The sequence below is a fragment of the Arvicola amphibius genome, chromosome 9 (assembly GCF_903992535.2).
Source record: "Arvicola amphibius chromosome 9, mArvAmp1.2, whole genome shotgun sequence".
Taxonomy (NCBI): Eukaryota; Metazoa; Chordata; class Mammalia; order Rodentia; family Cricetidae; genus Arvicola; species Arvicola amphibius.
Genome location: NC_052055.2, coordinates 70085361 through 70103060, shown reverse-complemented (window position 1 = coordinate 70103060; position 17700 = coordinate 70085361). Strand labels below are relative to the sequence as shown.

The 17700-nt window shown below is 43.8% G+C and overlaps 1 protein-coding gene across 12 annotated transcripts in view; it reads left to right on the top strand.

Moving 5' to 3' along the window:
* The window catches only part of Usp49 (ubiquitin specific peptidase 49), a 78791-nt gene that overhangs the window by 11245 nt on the left and 49846 nt on the right, over positions 1-17700 (top strand). For 5 of the 12 annotated variants that reach the window (XM_038342848.1, XM_038342847.1, XM_038342836.1 and 2 more), the window contains exons 1-2: positions 5553-6271; positions 9622-9703. The gene's annotated coding sequence lies outside the window, so the exon portion shown is untranslated. Of the gene's footprint in view, positions 1-4263; positions 4519-4949; positions 4982-5340; positions 5353-5552; positions 6272-9621; positions 9704-17700 lie in introns of those variants that run through there. The other 7 variants (XM_038342839.1, XM_038342844.1, XM_038342837.1 and 4 more) reach the window with 6 other exon arrangements.

Below are 17700 nucleotides of genomic sequence, written 5' to 3'. Positions count from 1 at the left end.
GAATCTGGGGCTACTGATTTGGCCAGGATGGTTGGCTAGTGAGCCTCAGGAATCTGCTGAGATTGCACACGTATTCCTTTACACTTGCCTTTATAGCTGGGTTCCGGAGATTGAACTCGGGTTCTCAAGTGCCGATTGAGCTATCCTCAGTTCTAAGTCAAAGATTCCTGATTTTCTTGCATTCCATTTCATTTTCCAACGTAGCCATCCCAGGTCCTATCATATAGCACAGTCTAACTTAAAATATGTAAAAAATTGTGGGGAGAGAGAGAGAGAGAGAGAGAGCGAGCGAGCGAGCTTGGTTGTGTGCATTTAAGTGCAGTGCTTGAGGAAGCCAGAAGAGGGCATTAGATCCCCTGGAGCTAGAGTTAGAGCAGTTGTGAGCCTCTTGACATGGATGCTGGGAATTGCACTGGATTCCTCTACAAGAGAAGTATACACTCTTAATTCCTGAGCCATTTCTCTACCTGCACATTGGCTCATTTTTAAGGGTAATATAAATTATACTGAACTTTCTTTAGAGTCCATTAAACCGAGAATTTAGCCCAGCACAACTTTAATCCCAGTACTCAGGAGGAACTCTGTGAGTTTGAGGCTAGTCTGGTCTACATAGTGAGCTCCAGGACAGCCAGGACTACATAGACACTGTCTTAAGAAAACAAAAATAAATAAGATAGTTTATGGCCTGCAAGATGACTTGGCAGCTAAAGGCATTTGCCACCAAAGAGAACCAACTCTGTAAACATGCTGACTTTCACAGTGCAGGTGCTGAATGCCATGTGTGTACTTGCCACTATATATGCACACGCTTGTGCACACACACACACACACACACACACTAAATACTTAAAAAGGAAAATTTGGAGAGCACATTTATTTGTCCAGGTTGTCCTGGAGCTGAATTTAACAGTGGGAATCGGTAGGAAAGGCAAGGCTCGGGTTGTGACAGATGTGCTGGGTGCCAGTTAAAGGATGAGAATGCTGGTTTAGGAAGACAGCCGTCTGGGAGCTAGCTGGAGTACTAGGCTTAACATAAACACATTTGCTCCTTGGGTTGTAGCTCTATAGTGGGATTGTAGAGATGTTGAAAGGGAAATAAATATGTGCTTTGTGAACACAAAGGTGTGGTCTCTGGATTCTCTTTTTGTTAATTTTATGTTTTGTCTGCATATATGTGTGTGCACCACAAGCATGGTTTGCACAGGGACCAGAAGAGGGCAGAGTTACAGGTGGTTGTGAGCACCCATGTGGTGCTAGAATCAAAGCTCAGTCCTCCACAAGAGCAGTCATCTCCCCAGCCTGTCTCTGGCTCATTTTAATAGTTCTGATGTTGATGATGGATTAGGATGTTTAGGATGTGGGATTCCTCTCTGTATACTATGAGTGTTTTATTACCTTTGGTTAATAAAGAAGCTACTTTGGCACGGCAGAATATAGCTAGGTGGGCCCCTGGCTTCGGGAACAGGCAGGCTGGGGAAACACGGTCCACGTGGACCAGTTGGACAGAGAATACTTCAAACTACATTCGACACTGAGGCACATGACTAATCTGGCCACAGGGAGGCTGATACAAAGGTTGAAGGGCTAGCCTGGGTTACAGAACAAGAACCTATCTCACAGAAGAGACTGGAAGAAAAGTGGGAGGTTGTGGAGTCATTGCTTGATACAAAGAATGTTCTGCATTAGAGTATGAAAGCTGAGAGAGATGGTGTGTTATACAGCTTTCTTTGTAAGACAGTCTTACTGGGTACCTTTGGCTTCCTGGAACTGGCTTTGTATGCGAGGCACACCTCAAACTCAGATCCATTGTGAGTGCTGGGATTAACTGTGGGCCAGCATGTCTGGCTGATGTTATTGTTCTTTTGGTTGTTAGAGACAAGGGATTCCCCTGTGGCCCAGACGATTATATTCTATAGACCAGCCTTCAGTCCGCTGTGATCTCCTGCTTCACCCTCCTTAAAAAAAAAAAAAAATGGGTGTAGTTTCTGCAACCAGGCAGATGAGCACAGTTGTATAGATCATCTGTGAACTATATATAATATGTAATAGATCTTTTATTTATTTTGAGAAATGCTTTGTTGTTAGGTTTTGAGAGAAAGACCAGTCTGTAGCCCAGGCTTGTTTAGAACACAGTTTGTACTCCAAGCTAGCCTCCAATCTGAGGTGATCTTCCCAGCCTCACCCCTCCAAAATAAATAAGTAAATATATATAAAATTTGGGGGTTTACTTGGGTTTTGATTTTTTTGAAACCATCTCACTTATCTAGATTGACCTTGTACTCTCTGTGGAGCTGAGTGTGACCTTGAACTCCTGCAGGGAACCAAGTGTTGGAATCCTAGGATTGTGCCACCATACCTGAGGCCTGTCTACTTAGAATAATTTTTAGTGTTTAACCTGAGATTTTAGTGAAACAGTTGTTTTTGTATCGTGCCATGAAAGAACACTTGGATGCTACTTTGGCTTCTTGTAATTTGTGCTTTTGTGTAGTCAACAGCAGTTGTATTTGTTGTTTTTTTGTTTTTGATTTTCCAAGACAGGTAACAACCCTGTCTGTCCTGGAACTTTGTAGACCAGGCTGGCCTTGAAATCACGGAGATCCATCCTCCTGAATGCTGGCGTTAAAGGAGTGCGCCACAACCGCCCAACTTCACTGTTCTTTTAAAAATATTTTTAAAGTTGCATTCACTTATTTGTATGTGGGCACACACATGTAACTGTGAGAGGACAACATCTGGGAATTATTTCTCCTTCATGTAGTCCCTGAATCAAATCCAGATTGTGAGGCTTGGTGGTGTTTATAGGCTGAACCATCTTGCCAGCGTCAAACCTTAAATCACATTTGTGTGTGTATGTGTGTGTGTTGTGTTTATTGTGTGGAACCTCACACAGTAGGACAATTTGCAAAACCCTGTGCTCTTCTTTCATGTGCATCCAGGGGATGGAACTGGAAAGGCAGGCTTAGCAGCAAGAAAGAGCTTACCCACTGAGCCAGCATGTTTTACCCTTACTGCTCTGTCTTTATCATCAGTCCAATGACATTCCCACAACAAATCTTTTTTATAAGATTTATTTATTATGTATACAGTGTTTTGCCTGCATGACAAAAGAGGGCACCAGATCTCATTATAGATGGTTGTGAGCCACCATGTGGTTGCTGAGAATTAAACTCACAGCTTTTGGAAGAGCAGCCAGTGCTCTTAACTTCTGAGCCATCTCTCCAGCATCCAGATTACTTTCAATATTATTTTAAAACTAGTTTGTGTCTCAGAGAACCTCTGAATGGCTCCCCCCGCAGCAGACTTGGAGAACCACTGGTGTTATGTGTGCTGACTGTGGTGGGGCTGTTTTCCTCCTAGCTATTCTGAGCACATAACTTCCTCAAGTTTTAAGTGGCTTCCAAATTTCTCACTCAGAAGAGCACCTTGTTAGGAAATGTTGAATAAGATGCTTAACTGTCTTCAAGAAGTCGTTGGGAACTGGGGAAAGAGAACAAAAGACAGCTTTTAAAATGTTTATTATTACATCCACTTAAGGTAAAAAGTTACAACTTAGAATCCCATAAGAGAACTGTTAAAGGTGCATGGCCTCCATTATGGGAATTGAACCTAGGGCCTCCGTCCTCACCCAGGAGGCTCTTGTTACTTATCCAAAACTGTCCCTGAATCCACCATGCAATCTATAGAGGCTAAGAACTCAATGCCATCCTCTTGCCTCTGCCTCCTGATTGATTTGATTACCACGTCCGGCTTTATTTTTTAATTTTTGCCATTTTTATTTATTCCATATTTACAGGCATATAGCCTTGAACCACTGTAGCATATAATATACATTTCTTTTTGTTTTTCTCTTTTCCTTTTGTTTTTCAGTTTTTAGAGTCAGGGTTTCTTTGCAGTTTTGGAGCCTGTCCAGAACTCGCTCTTTTTGTAGCTTTGGAGCCTGTCCTGGAACTAGCTCCGCAGACCAGGATGGCCTTGAGAGCTCTGCCTGCTTCTGCCTCCCGAGTGCTGGGATTAAAGGTGTTTGCCACCACCCGGCTTCTTTTTGTTTTTCTTATACTAAAAATGTCTTTGTCTGCCTTAGCCTTGTCTTGGGTGTTGTAACACTGTATCTTCTTTGGAGGGATCCTTTCCCGCAAGGTTGGTCAGGACAGTGCCCAGGAAGCTTCCCTACTTTGTGAGCGAGTCTTTCCTGTTTCAGAATGGATTTCATCCTTCTTGGAAGTCGTTAGGGCTACTGCCACCTCGGTCTGATTTATTTCCTAGGCCCCATTTGGGGAGCAACGATCTTTTCCTTCTGTTGAAGAGGACTTTCATAAAACAGCTGAATCGCGCCTTGGCCATCAGTGGCAAAAGTCCACACGTGTGTGCTTGTCAGGGCGCCAACAGTAACTTTTGCAAACGCTGCCTCGGGGAAACTCCATGGTTCGCTGGCTGCCGCTTCACCGTAAAGAAAACAACAAAACTAAAAAGCAAGCAGGAGTGGAAAAGGCCTCTCTGGAGCGGTGCGACGAATTAAAGGTAAGCCGCAGAGTAAACGAACTCGCGCAGAATTCCTTTACAGACCCCGTAGACTAAGGGCTGGGAAGAAGGGGGTGGTGCTCGGCAGAAGCCTGGCCCTTTAAGGAGGAAGGCCAGACACTAGACTCTGCACCTTTAAGAGTCTCTTTGTCTAGAAATCTTCTGTACCCTCTTGTGACTCAACCAAACTTTGCCGGCGATTCTCCCGCGCCGCTCCGCGCCTGCCCCCTCACGCCGACCGGCCGTCGGCCGCCTAGTCTCGGCTGACCCGAAACTTGGTGCCCGCGGCGCGAACCCGCGGAGAGGGCGTAGAGGCCAGGGGTCGCGGCCAGGATGCGCGCCGTTGGCGCAATGCGGGGCTCTGGGGGCGGGGCTATAGTAGGTGGACCTATGAGCGATTGGGGGTGTGGCCTGCTCGCTTGTCTCGCGCCCTGGTGACAGCTCGCGCGTGCTGATGATGGCGGTAAATATGGGGGGGGTGGGGTGGGGAGGGGGCGGAGGGCCGGCGAAGCGGCCAAGGGGGCGGCCCGGGGGGCGTGGGGGTCCGCGGTGGCTGGGATCCCGCTCAGACATTCGGAGGCGGGGACACCCGGCCCCGGCATGCCGGCCCTCCCCTTTTAAAGGAGAAAAAAAAAATCCCCTCACACACCGGGTGAGGGGCGACAAAGGCGGCGCGCGCCTGGCGGGCGGGAGGAGCGGCGGCAGGGGGCGGGACCGCGACGCCGGCGGTCCTGGGGCGCCCGGGGCGGGGACGACGGGCGGCGACAGCGAAGGCGCGAGCCCCGGCGCGCGGGCGCTGCGTTTTGGCGGGGTGGGCGACGTCTGGGTTCTGAGGTGAAATCCTTGAAGGGAGAGAGGGGAAGGCAGGCTGCTGGGGGAGCGGTTGCGGAGTATAAGATGAGGAGAATTAGGAGAAAGGGTTAGAAGCTGGGGAGAGGAGTGAAAAAGAAACCCAGGCTGGCCCCGGGATGAGGTTAGGAAGCCCGGGGCTGGGAAGAGGGATCCTGGGTCAGAGCTAGGAGCAGGGGGCAAGGCTTGGCAGGTGGATGGTGTTGGGGTGAGGGGTACCAGGGCCAGAAGAGTTGCACGGAAAGACAAGGAGCAGGACCGGGTAATAGTTGGGAGTAGGGGAGAGAGAGTGATTAAGAGCCAGACGTGACAAGGGTGTGAACTAGTGCCGAGCCAGGGATGAGCTGAAGGGCTGGGACTAGCTGGGGTAGGATCGACAAGGTGTGGGTCAATAGCTGGGTGATGGGTGTAAATTCTGCAAAGTGAGGGAGGCAGAAGGAGACCTGGATTACAACCAGGTGGAGTCAGAAATTGGAGCGTTAGTGAAAGGACGAAAGGAAGGCGAGCTTAGAGCTGGGCGTTAATAGGACAGTTGTGGGAGAAAAGAAAAGCTGAGCGGACGCTAGAAGCACGGTTTAAGGAGTGATGTGCTCTGGGACAGGGACCCTGGGGACATTGGAGGGCTTCAGCAGGGACTGGCTGAAAAGCAGCCTGAGAAGATGAGTAAGGAAGAGATGGGCCCTGGAATTTAGAGGATGGAATGGGGAGTAAAGGAAGAGAAACGAGATTAAGGGAAGCGGGGAAGAGTCCTGATGGGTGTCGAACTGGGGTGGTTGTACAGGACTGGGAGCTGAATGCGCATTTTGCTCTGAGGTGCCCCAGAAGGTCTGGAAGGGGCAGGGCACAAATGCTGTAGTGAAGAATCCAGGGTAGGGGCCTTTGGTGCAGAAGATAAGGAACCATGGTGAGTGAAAGGGGCCCTCGAAACAAGGGTAAAACCGAACAGTAGGGGCCCAGATGGGGTGCAGCACAGGAATTCTTTGTTAAGAGAAATGTGTATTGAATTTGTGACTCCTTTTGTCCCTAAAAGTAGGAAATTCCAGAACCCTTTTCTCCCTTCAAGGAGTCTTAGATCCAGTTTCCATCTTTCATTGCTTGAAAATCCGCTCTCTTGGCCACTTTGAAAAGATGGGACCCATTTTGACTTGATTTTGTTCTTGTGTAATAGAAAAATGGCAGCCTTAGGTGCTTAAAACCTTGTAATTTTACTACCGTGCTAAAGGGTAAAGGGCTGTGTTGATTTACAATGCGCCTGTGTGCTGGGGTAGTTAGGGTGGGTCTTGTCAACAGGGTTTTCTTTCCACTGAAGAGTGAACCACTGGGATAGAGACAGCTAGGACTCTTTCTGTTTTCCTTATTCAGCCAGATTTCTCCTTAGTTGTTTTCAGGGCCTCGAGAATAAGGAGAAACCATTCAGGGAAAGGTGAATAACCAACCAGGGAACTGCGCTAAAGGGGGATTGAGTTCCTAAACTGCTCCCAGCTTTGTGTAGAACATTTTTGTGGAGTTGCTTACTCCTCAGTTTTGCACACTGTAAGAAAGAAAGGTGGAGTGGAGAGTTGTGAAGAGTTTTAAAGCTGTGGACGCATCTTTTAGATTACCTAATGCATTTTTGAATGTCTCTTATGAAAAAATTCTGTAAGATAAGATTGCCATCCCTCTGCCTGCTGTATTTTATGATTGTGACTAGAAAGGGCATATTAATATTTAGAACCTTTTGGGTTTTAAGACTTATTTTAAATTAAAATACTTATATTTACTTATTTATATGTATGTGGAGCACATGTGGTTGGAGACAACTTGAAGAAGTTGGTTCTTTACATCATGGGGGTACTGGGGATTGAACTCAGATTGTCAGTCTTGGCAGCAAACTCCTTTACCCAATAAGCCATCTCCCTTGCCCTGTAAGACCATTTTGGAGATTAAAAGGAAGATTAGAATTTTGGGGCAAAATTTAGGTTATTCTTTCTTGGTAGAAGTTTTTAATGATTTTCATTCTAAAGTGTTTACATTTTGCTAAGAATATTGATGAGTATTTACTTTGCATTTGATATTGTGAAAGACAGTGTATGATTTCCTGTAAGGGGGACAGAGGGTACAACTATTCTTGACAATCTTGTTTGAAATTTAATTTTATGTGTATAGGTGCTCTGTTTGCATGCATGTATATCTGTGCCTGCAGCGGGACCCTGCAGAAGAGGGAATCAGATCCCCAGGAACTGTGTGTGGGTGCTGGGTCTTCTGGGAAGAGTTTATTTCTTTGGTGTACATTCAGAGCCACAGTGATGCCTTTTCTCCCTCAAGTCCTGTAGAGGTTGCAAGTGTTGCTGATGGTGGAACACTTGTCTATCATGTGCAAGGGCTTGGGTTGGCCCTCAGCTCGGCAAGCCAGACTGCAAACCTCAACAACCCTTATTTTAGGGACTTGGGATGTAGCTCAGTTGGTAGAGTGCTTGCCTAATATTCATGAAGGCCTGGGTTTAATCCCCTAGCACTGTATGGTGGTGCATGGCTGTCATCCTATCACTCCCAAGGTAGTAGGTGTTAGCCTTGCCTACATGAGTGAGTATGAGGCCAGCCTGGGTTACATGAGACTCTGAAACAAACACACACACCTAAGGAGAGGGAAATACTCAACTCTAAGATTAGCACTTTCTCTAAAAAGAAAAGCCTAGCCCAATTTTCCAAAGTTGTGTGACATTAGATTGTTCTTACTTGGTGGACATTTGCATAAGTAGCAGAAGATAAGTTTCTGGCATTAATAAGGGTTAGCAAAGTTTGCTTTTGATTTGTGGATATCAGAAATGTCACACACATACATATATTTGGATATTTTAGAATCTGAACTCTGGACTAACTTTTAGCTGTGCTAAGGGAAAGCTTATAGTTCAGTAGTTTATTTTCTGGATTATTCTAGGGAGATTCAAGGTAGGTAGATGTATTTGGCAACTTATAGAAGAAATTTAATTACAAATATTTGCTTCTTAATTTGAGACTGGTCTGGAAATAATAACTTTGAAAATGAAGTGTGACTTTAATATGAGTCTGTTTCTGCAAAGTATGTGCACATGCCTTGGTAGCTGTGCTTGGGCTGGCTATACTCTGTTTAAGATATTGCCATTTTATGATGCATTTTTCAAAAGGTGATCTGTTTATCTGGCTGTCTGAAAATGAAACTACAAGCTCAGTCAAAGGAAGGAGCTTATTTGAGTGCTTGTTTTGTTTCTGTCACACTGCTACAGTGTGCTGAACCACTGCTGCTGTGAATGTTATTTCTCAGCGATCTCCTCTCTCCTTTTCTTTTCTCTTTCCTTCATCCTAGTTCCTCCCTTTTTGCTTCTTCTGTGCTGGGAGTGAACTCCGGAGCATCACACATGCTGACCACACTCTCGGTCCTCAGTTCATATTTCTAAAACTGTTTATGAAACACTGGTCTTACTGTGTAGCCCTGGCTGGCCTGGAACTTGCTATGTCGACTAGACCAGGATGGCCTTTTTTTGGTTTTCCAAGACAGGGTTTTTCTGTGTAACAGTCCTGACTGTCCTAGAACTCACTCTGTAGACCAAGCTGGCCTCGAACTCACAGAGATCCACCTGCCTCTGCTTCCCAAATGCTGGGATTAAATGTGCGTGCCACCACTGCCCGGCTCAGGCTGACCTTTAACCCACATAGATCGGCCTGCCTCTGCTTTTGTTAAGCTGGAATTAAAGAGCTGGGTTACCATGCCTGGCTGAAAATGGATGATCTTTTAATACAGACATTATTACTTATCATAAGGACTCCAGTGTTAAATTTAAGCTTTTTTTTTTTTTTTGTTCACCAAGTAGAAATATTTTGTTTTGAAACCAGGTCCCACTATATCCCTGGCTGGCCTGGAACTTACTAATTAGACCAGGCTGACATGAACTCATAGAGATCCACTTTCTACCTCTTCTGTCCTGAGAGTAAAGATGAGCTCTACCACACCTGGCTTGTCTCTAGTTTTCTGTGTTTGTTTTGAGATATGACCTCACATTGTAGCCTGGACTGTTGAAACTGACTACGTAGTCTAACCTAGCCTGAAAATTGTGGTGAACCTCCTGCCTAGTCTCTGAGTGCTAGGATTATAGGCACTGGCTACCATACCCATTTATCAATGGAATGTCACTTTTATTTTGGTTATTATTTTATTTGCTAAGAGTAAAACTTATTTATATTTCTAGATTAGGATGAGTAGGTTGTACATAATTAATTTTCTTTTCTGGTTAATCTTAGAGTCTTTGGATGGGAAGAGACGTTGAAAGGATCTTGGGTTTATCCTGCAGCTTCAGTCAATATCCCACCTAAGTCATCCCAGGTAGATCAAAACTCATCCTATTTTCTTATAGATCTTCAGTGGCAAGATTACCTTATAGATAATCTCTTCTAACATTTTATTATTTTCAGGAAGTCTTTTTTTTCTAATCAGCACAAACTTAATGCTATATTTGTATTTATTCTTGCCAACGATCTTTTACTAGAAAAAAGTATCTGCTTATTGTGGTATTTATAAAAGCTCTGGCTGGTGTGGTAACCCATGTCTGAAATTCCTGCGTTCAAAAGGTTGAGGCAGGAGGATTTCCAGGCTAGTCTGTGCTATAAGGTGAGACCTTGTCTTAAAAACAAATAAACAAGCAGACAAACAAACAAAGAATGAAAACCTTACTCACTGGCAACAGAAGGTGTCCATGAGTCTCTGCATGACTCTCCAGTGCCAGATTCTGTTGTAAGTCATCTCCTCTCAGTGACCTTGAGGCAGGGGTCTGTTAATTGTGTTGAGATAAAGTGTCCTTTGAGATGAAGTGACCTGCCTATTTGGTCGCTATAGTCTTTCAGCACAAATACTATTTCTGTCAGTTGTTAACCCAGTGATACATTTACTCTTTCATTTCTGATGGTGGTCATTGCACCCACTGCTTCATGTACACTAAGATTATGCTCTACCACAGATACCCCTCAGCCCCTTAATCGTGTGTGTGTGTGTGTGTGTGTGTGTGTGCGCGCGCGCGCGTGCGCGCACACCAGGTGTGTGTGTTCTTCCTCAGTCATTCACTCCCCACTTCTTTCTGGGACAGGGTCTCTCACTAAATCCCGACTTCACCAGCTAGGCTAAGCTAGCCAGTCAGAAAGCTCCAGGAGTCTGTTGTTTCTGCTTCTCCGGTGCTAGAATTACAGACAAATGTCACCCTGCCTGCCTTTTTGTATGGATACTAGGGATCTAAACTGTGAAATTAGTTCTCTTAGCGGGTCTTTCCCAGTCTTAATGATCTTCTGTAATCTGTTAGGAAACAACTCCCTCATTCTTTAGATAGGGTTTCATATAGCTCAGAATGGCCTAGAATCTGGAACTATATGTGTATGGAAAAGGATGACTTTTAATTGTTTTTGTTTGTTTGTTTGTTTTCCAGACAGGGTTTCCTTGTGTAGCTCTGGTTGTTCTAGAACTCACTCTCTAGACCAGGCTGACCTTAGAGACTCACCTGCCTCTGCCTCCCCAGGGATTGAAGGCCTGTGCCTTCACCCCTGGCTGATCTTGAATTCTTAGCCTCTTGCTTCAGTTCTGGGTTCCAGGTACTTGCTGCCACACCCCACCCTACTCTGTTTCTTTGTAAGTGATGAACCTAGGACCAACACCCCAAGGGTGCCATCTAATACACATATTACATCAAGGTTCTTCTGTGCTTTTATGTATTTTTTATTCCAAAATTGTTTTTACAAAACCAACAACTCCAAACCAATTTCATAGCACCTTACTGTGTTGCAAATTGCCTGTCTACTTTTGGAGTTGGAAAAATATTTTATACTCAGTTGAAAGATCATTGCTATGTGAGGAAAAATGGAAGTTATGCTTCAGTGCAGATATCCATAAGTAAAAATCTGTTCAGAATATTGCTATTTTATTTTCTTTTTATATATGCCTGTCTAAGAAATGTACCAAATACTCTGCTTTCATTTGGTGAAGTAAATTAATTTACTCATTAAAATTAAAAATGTAGTTTGCTGAGTTTGGTGGCTCATACTTGGAATTTCAGCACTGGGGAGGCTGAAGCAGGATTAACTATAAGTTTGAGACCAGCCTAGACTAGATAAGTTCTAGCTCAGCTTGGGCTGCAGAATGGCTCTTTTCAAACAGACAGAAAGCAAATGAAATTATTTAGGGTTTACCTTAGGTAAACATGAAAATTGTAACCAGAAGCAACCTGGCAGGGGGCTTCCATTAGTGGCTGGCCTGAACCCACGGAGATGGGCCTGTCCCAGCCTCCTACCTGCTGAAGTTTAAGGCGTTTGGTGTAGCAGTAACTTGCCTTGGACTCTTGAACCTCCTGCCTCCAGTCATACAGTCTAGGGGTATTGAAATGATACAGTCCAGGGGTCTGGATTGGATTCATTTTCTCTGCCAGTTAAAAATTAACAAGACAGGAACAATCTAAAGCATAAAAGGTTAACACCAGGGAAACCTCAAGCACCACAGACAGTTAAAAAAAAAAAAAAAAAGGCGTTCATTGTGGGTAAGAAGACACATGCCACAGGCAAAGCAGAGGGCCTCAGAAAGCTGGAATCCAGCTGTCCTTAGGGCCGAGAGTTTCCCTCCCCTATGAGGGTTGGTCAGTTTAGGACAGATAGGATGATGGTTGATTGGTCTGCATTGTTGTGTGACACGTTCTGATATGTCCACCAGCAGGGGCCATCTAGTAGAAGACAAAAGTCTGAAGGGTGAAACTTGACACCTCTATTACCTATACCTATGGCCCCTCTGTCTATCTGTTTGTCTGTCTGTCACAGAGTCTGTCTAACTCCTGGTCTCTCACTACCATGACCTGAAAAACTTTTTTTTATGACTATGGGTTTTATTACAATTTTTCAATCTTGAGGAAAGTTACAGAAATACACAGATTTTTATATACCTTTTCTCAAAATCTCTAGTTGTTTTCACTTCACCTGACTCGCTTTATCATTTTTCTAAGTATTTTTAAACAAATAAAATAGGAGAAACTTAATATGAACACATTCGATTTAAAAAGAAAAGGGAGGGGACTGTTGAGATGGCTCAGTGATTAAGAGTACTTACTGCTCTTGCAGAGGATCTGAATTTGATTCCCAGCACTCATGCTGGGTGGTCTCTAGTGCTTGTAATTTCAGCTTCAGCTTCAGCTTCAGGGGCATCTAACACCTCTGATGTGCACATCCACACACATAGGCATAAAAATAAATAAAACTAGGCTTTCGGGGGACGGGGCACTTAGCCATGACTCATTGGTTAGGAGCACTTGATGCTCTTGGAGAGGACCCAGGTTTTGGTTCTCAGCACGCCCATGGCAGGTCACAATTGCCTATAACTCCAGTCCCAGGGATCCTGTGACTTCTTATGGTTTCCAGCATCACTAGGCTTGCATGTAGTGCACACATATACATACAGGCAAACACACTCATGCACATAAAATATTAAAATAGAGGCCAGGTGTGGTGGCCCAGTCTGAAGGCAGAGGCAGGAAGATCTCTGTGTTTGAGACTGGCCTGGTCTATATAATAAGTTCCAGGACAGCCAGGGCTACATAGAGACCCTGTCTCAATAAATAATATATTGAGAATAAGTGAAAGGGAATAAGTTTGGTATATATTTTATTTTAGTCAAAGCCTTTAAGGTGAAGTAATGTCAAGATGGAATTTAGAAGTCAGAGATATTGGTGCAAAGCCCGGAATCCCAGCACTCAGGTTGGGGCATAAGGGTTATCATAAATTCCAAGTCCGCGTGGGCTACATTATTTCAGTCCAGCTTGGGCTAACAGTGAGACCTTTTCTCAAGAAACCTAAATAAATAAATATTAGGAGGACTTTGTAAGGTTATGCAGTGTGCTTTAGTAGATGCTGGGAAAATTCTGTCACCTGTTAATGGCAGATGTGTAGGCCCTGTTATTAACAAAACATTGTGTTGTCAAATGCTTTTCTGTTGGGAACTTGTTGGAAATGACATCCTTAGAATGTGGTGGCTGCTAAAATGCATGATGATTGTGTGAGAACCAGGGCTGGGGTTTTTGGTTTGTTTTTCGAGATAGGGTTTCTCTGTGAAACAGTCATGGCTGTGCTGGAACTCACTCTGTAGACCAGGCTGGTCTCGAATTCACAGAGATCCTCCTGCCTTTGCCTCCTGAGTGCCAAGAATCAAGGCTGTTAAGCCATACCATGAAGTATTTGAGATGAAATTCCTACCTTGGAGATCTTTATGCAGCTTCAAGGAGCTAAAAGAACCAATGTACACAAGGTTCTACTTTTGAAATGTTGACTGGAATTCATTCAAATAAGTCTGCCTTATGTGGAGGTGACCCATAAAAATATTCACATGGCCACCATCCCCAAACCTAAATTTTGAGTCTTTTCCATTGTTTTCACTTAAGGAAATGGACTGACACCATTTCGCCTCCAGTCACCTTCCGTGTCTGAGATGTTAAACATGTGACTAGACAGGCCTGACTGACTTAAGCCCTAAGCCTAGTAGACAAAGAGAGAAAATACCTGTCACAGAGTGCTGTTTACAACTTGACACATACATCCTGACAAATGTGAAACCCAGAACTTGTGGGCTTCGTCTCCTTTTCTCCCCTCTTTAAGCTGCTATCAGTGCTATGAAATATAGCTCCTTATAAATGCTGATTGTAATAATTAGAAACACTTCCCTTTCATAAGGACGAGAAAATTACAAATTATTTGGGAAGCATTGTTTCTAGTCATGTGTTATTGTTTCTTAGACATGGACAGTTTTTAAAGACTATAAACCATTCCTTTTCCATTCACGTGTTAATAGAAGTCTGGGAAGTAAGGGTTCCTCTGAAATGTTCCGGTTGTTTGTATTATGTGTCAAGTTGTAAACAGCACTCTGTGACAGGTATTTTCTCTCTTTGTCTTCCTTTGAGCTAATTAGTAATTTATACTCTAGTAGCATGTCTCCCAGTCTCACTGTGAAAATGCCTCCCGTGCAAATGATTCGGGGCAAATGTTGGCTAGCACATTAGAAGAATCAGGGTAAAAATTAATTTTTGCATGCTTTTTGTAGGCTTTTGTACGTGTGTCTCTCCCTTTCCACCATGCCTTCCCTAGATATAAGAATGTTAGGAACGTCTGTAACCCAGAGCTACTGCCCATGGTGCAGTTTGATAATTTGTGTGCTGTTTCCCACCCCCATCCCTGTGCTGTAGGATTTGGGGAGGATTAGCACAGCACGCTGCATAGTTTTGAGTCCAGGAAACTGGTCTTTACTGTTCTTGCCCCATCAGAATAGCGGACTTCCAGCATTGTGTTCAGAAGCTGCCCAGCTGTGCTGCTCTAGCAGGGCAGTGACTGCTCCGTGGTGAGAGGGCTGCCCAGCTGCTGGTGCGGTAGGAAAGGAAAGGCAGTCCTGCCATAGTATCAGCCTTTTCAAAGGCAGCTGAGTGACCAAAATATAAATTACAGCTAAGTTTTAGCTGCGTCACATAAAGATCCTGCTCTTTCTAGCTTCTTGCTCTCTTTCTTCCTCCAGTCTCTGACATGGGGAGTATGTGTAGGGTCATTTGTGTGTGTTCACTTGACAGGCCCATGTGGGGGTGTTAAAGCAGCAAGAACATTTGACATTAAAATAGCCCAAAGGAGTCCTTTATCTGTGAATGTAAATTTTACTTGAAAATTAGAGGTTTATTGATTTATCAGTTTTGAGCTAAAACTCTTCTAGAATGATAGATAAATTATGGTACTTATTCTTATAATAATAGCTACTGATTTATCAGGATAGTAAGGTCAAAGTCCTTGTTAGAGCTAATTTGATTCTCTTTTTAAAAAACTGTTACCTGGAGGTAATCATGAAGAGAATTGGGTAAGAAAATGTGTGAATAGTTTGTTTCAGCCATCATTACTAATAGGTTTATCATCATAGGCATTGAGCCTTTGAGAGTGAATCAGCACTTGTGAGCAGAGGTCATCTCTTTCATGTGGGCACTTAGAGAGTATGTGGGTCTGAATTAGTGGTTTGTTTTTATAAATCCAAATCCCAGCCAGGAATGGTGCATTCTAGCACTTGGGAGGTGGAAGCGTAATGAGCTGGAATTCAAAGTAATCTGCAATTGTAATACCTAAGCATCATGGGAGACTAGATTTTGATTCTCAGGACCTTCTTTGGATGTCTGAAAACTCTGTTATTCTAGCTCCAGGGCATCCATTACCCTCTTCTGACCTCTACAGGCACATAAACCTAGTGCACATAACCCCCACTACCCCATACATATAACAAGATGATGATGATGATGATGATGATGATGATGATGATGATGATGATGATGGGCTGGAGAGATGGCTCAGTGGTTAAGAATTCTTGTTGCTCTATGTAGAAAATCCAGGTTTGGTTCCCAGTAACCACATTGTTCACAGCTATCTGTAACTCCGGTTGCAGGGACTCTTAACACCATTTTCTGCCTTCTTCGAGCACCTGCACTCATGTAATGCCCATAAATTTATGCAGTCATGTACACTTACACATAAAATAAGCAAATCCTTAAAAAAAATAACGCTTTAAGTCTTTTAGCATTCTATTGCCATGAAGAGACATCATGGCATTCTTATAAAGGAAAACATTTAATTGGGGCTGGCTTATGATTTCAGAGATTTGGTTCATTATCCTCATGGCGGGGAGCATGGCAGCACACAGACAGACATGGTAGCTGAGAGTTCAACATCTGAATCCAAAGACAACAGGAATAGAATGAGCCTCTAGACCTGGTTTCGGCTTCTGAAACCCCAAAGCCCACCCCCAGTGACACACTTCCTCTAAAGGCCTCACCTACTCCAGCAAGTCACATCTCTTCCTCCCTCTCAAGTAGTCCTACTCCCCAATGACCAAGTATTCAAATAGATGACCATATATGAGCCTGTGGGGGCCATTCCTATCCAAACCACCACATTAAGGAAAAATCCAAGAATGTCTAGGATATCCTCGTGGATACCCAACACTAAAATTGAATCTTTAAAAAATTTATTTATTTAGTGTGTAGTCTGCACATAGCACAGATTATTCATGGAGGTCAGAGGACAACTCATGGGAACTGGTTCTCTCTTTCCACTATGTGGGTTCCAGGGATCACACACAGGCCACAAAACTGGGTGGCAAACACCACCGAGCCATGTTGGTAACCCCAACATTTACTTTTCTGCTCCTTTTTCTATGTTCATTACTGCTACCTCTATCTTAATTTTATTGGATGCTCATGGTTAGACACTAATTGCTAATGTTAGACCTTTGTACTTTATAACATCTAGAAAAGATCAGATTTATTATTAGCAAATAAAATGTCATCCAAAGTATTGATCAGAGAGTAAAGAAGTTATAAAGGCTGGGGTGTGGTTCAGCAATTCCCTAACATGGACAAGGCCTGGGTTCTATTGTCAGAGTGGCAAAACTAAGTAAATGCATAAAGTTAGGAGAGTGAATGCATGATGCACTCTTAAATGTTCCAGGTGTTTGGCAGAGCCTAATGAGCTCGCCACTGCATTTCAAGTGAAAGGCTAATAAGTATGCCATAAGACACATCTGTACCATTTGTGTTTGATACCATGCTGTACCCCATGCTGAAATTCTTTTTTTTTTTTAAGATTTATTTATTTATTATGTATACAACATTCTGCCTTGATGTATGCCTGCACGCCAGAGGAGGGCGCCAGATCTCAGTACAGATGGTTGTGAGCCACCATGTGGTTGCTGGGAATTGAACTCAGGACCTCCGGAAGAACAGACCTCCGGAAGAGCAGCCAGTGCTCTTAACCTCTGAGCCATCTCTCCAGCCCCCATGCTGAAATTCTTAGTTGCTCAAGTAGCATCGGCTTCTCTAGTTACACTGTTCATGTGACTCTTGACTTTTCTGTAAGCAGTTCATCTCAGTATACAGCTATTATTAGTTGTAAAATATACCCGAGCTTTAAATTCAGTAGTTCCAAGCATTTAAATATAAATATAAAATGAAACACAGTTTACTACCCTTTTATCTGTAAGGCTGACATTTTAAGTCATTGCCTGCCAGTAGGATGTGGGAAAGCTGAAAACCTTGCCCTCTGTTGTCAGGAATGGAAACTTTTTCTGGAGGTGGATTTGGCAGTGCTTACTGGAATCTAAAATGTGTATATCCCTTTCTAGGAATTTTTCCGATGTTCATATATTTGAGATAAAAAGAGAAGTACAGGCCAGGCAGTAGTAGTGGTACATGCCTTTAATCCCAGCACTCAGGAGAGGCAAGTGGATCTCAATGAGTTTGAGGCCAGCCTGGTCTACAGAGGGTGTTTCAGATCAGCCAGGGCTGT